The sequence below is a fragment of the Rhincodon typus genome, unplaced genomic scaffold (assembly GCF_021869965.1).
Source record: "Rhincodon typus isolate 14 unplaced genomic scaffold, sRhiTyp1.1 hic_rhity00009294, whole genome shotgun sequence".
In the NCBI taxonomy this organism is placed as follows: Eukaryota; Metazoa; Chordata; class Chondrichthyes; order Orectolobiformes; family Rhincodontidae; genus Rhincodon; species Rhincodon typus.
In genome coordinates this window covers 5902-8218 of record NW_025974932.1, presented here as the reverse complement: position 1 = coordinate 8218, position 2317 = coordinate 5902, and the positions used below count along the sequence as shown (strand labels likewise).

Below are 2317 nucleotides of genomic sequence, written 5' to 3'. Positions count from 1 at the left end.
CAGTCATCAATGTAACGGAGGAAGAGGTGGGGTTTAGGGCCGGTGTAGGTACGGAAGAGGGATTGTTCCACGTAACCTACAAAGAAGCAGGCGTAGCTTGGGCCTATGCGGGTATCCATGGCCACCCGCTTTGTCTGTAGGAAGTGGGAGGAATTGAAAGAGAAGTTGTTGAGTGTGAGGACGAGTTCGGCTAAGCGGATGAGGGTATCATTATTTTAAACCATTCTAAGCAACAAACGTTAAAACTTAAGTCATTTCTTATTGTCCAAAGTGACAGCTTTCTCTTAATACAGAAATAATCTTTGTCAAATGAAGGTCACAAATGCTACAAATTTGAGGTTATTATTAGAGCTGAAATCCTTAGGAGAGGGCACATCAGAAGAAGAAATGGGCATTAAAACTGTCATATTGGTACAAGTGAATGTGTTTGCTTGAAACGTACTAGAAAGGGAGAGATGGCTCAGAAAATCATCCTTGACTGCTGATGAAGAGATTCAGACCACCGGAAATTTCAATATTTTATTTCAAAGTGACAGGTACATTCTTATTCTTCTAATCAAGGGGATAAACCAATAAAGATATTGACAGATACAGGAACAAGTTAGTCACTGCTACTGACAGATAACACAATTTATTTTCCAGAGGGGCTAATGACAAAGAAAAAAATAATAATGGTAATAACAGAAAATGCTGAAGAAATTCAGCAAGTCTGGCAGCATTGGTGGAGACAAACAGAATTGTTATTCTGAGTCCAATATGACTTTTCAACAGAACATTTCCAACATTTGCAATATTTTAATTTTATCTGATTATATAGAGCTGAGTTAAAGACTGACTTAGAAAGTGGAGACATTATGATTGGATTGGTGCAGCAATTTCCTATTGGAGAAATTGATTTTATTTTGTGGAATGACCTGGATGATTCCAAAACATTGGTTCTGTTGAAGGTGGTGAGAAAACCAATACAAGTAAAGGAAATTGAGATGTTGTAGAAGGAAAATCTGGATTGTTCGCCCACCCAATTGTAACTAGATCTCAAATTCATAGAATTTAGACAGGAAAAGGAACTATCTATTTTAAAATGCCATGGAAATTCACTTACCTAACACTATCTTCGAATATGTATGTAAAAAAAGGTGAAGGATAGGAGAATGATGTTGACGTGTTTAGCTAACATTCTTCAACAGAAATGGAACACTTCAATCCTGAATCCTGCATCAAACAACAAACTCAGTAAAACTGAATAAGAAAAAAATCATGAAGGCTATTATCTAAAAGACAAAATGTTAATGATGCAATGGAGACCCGGTCAAATACCATTTAATAAAGACAGGGCATCAGGTGATTGTTCTATTTGAGTATTTTAATAGTGTTTTATGAGTGGCTCATGAAATTTAAAAGGCAGGTCACCAAAGCATTAAGAATACTTTGGCTAAAACATATTAAAAAAAATCATTGGCTAGGATGATGTAAAGATACAGTCAAATTTTGAGAGACACACCATACAACTCAGATAGTAGGGAAATCATCACTTAAACTTATGCTTTTAACTCCAATTCTAGTTTTCAATGAATTATTTGATGGGATTCTAATAGATTGTATAGAATCCCTACCTGAAGTCGAAAGTGGAGCTCTTCAGCTGTGACTACAATCTGAGTTGGTTCTAGTCTGTGATCTCCTGACTCACCACTGTTGGCTCACTTTCAAAGTTCCATGTCGATGGATAAGTTGGCCAGGAACATAACATGACATTTAAAGAACTCAGCAAAGCACCTATGGAACAGTAAGCTGCAATTCACCACTTCAGAATTAATTTGACCAGCCGAAATCTAAACTCGCTGAGAAAGTTTGTGCTGATATAATACATGGTGCCAAAGAGAAGGACCTGAAGTTTAAGGGACCTATCTATATGCCCATCAAGGCTCTGTGTAACACAACAAGAAAGACTCCTTGTGGTGGAGGTTCTAAAACCTGGGATTGCTTCCAAATGAGGATCCAAAATTGATTGACACGGTCAATTTGAAGTTGTGACTCAAGTCACCTCCATCAGTATTGAGCCTGGTGTTGAGGGAGAGGTTTGCTGATGTTTAAATCTCTATGAAAAACATGAAATAAATATTTTAAAAAAACATACAGAAATAAAAAGTTTTCAATAAATATGGATGTTACTAGAAAGTTTCCTTAAATAATGCCTTTGGGGAAAACTACATCACAATAGTAGTGGAGAAGTTAGATGATCCTTTCGTTTCAAGATATGGATTATCCAAAGAAAAAAGAAATCAGGCCAAGGATCACATTTTATGTCTCAATTATTTAA

General features: G+C 36.3%; 1 pseudogene; it reads left to right on the top strand.

Annotated features, from left to right (window-relative positions):
- The first annotated feature begins 1745 nt into the window (after positions 1-1745).
- Positions 1746-2084, top strand: LOC125482361 (annotated as a pseudogene).
- Positions 2085-2317: the final 233 nt, after the last annotated feature.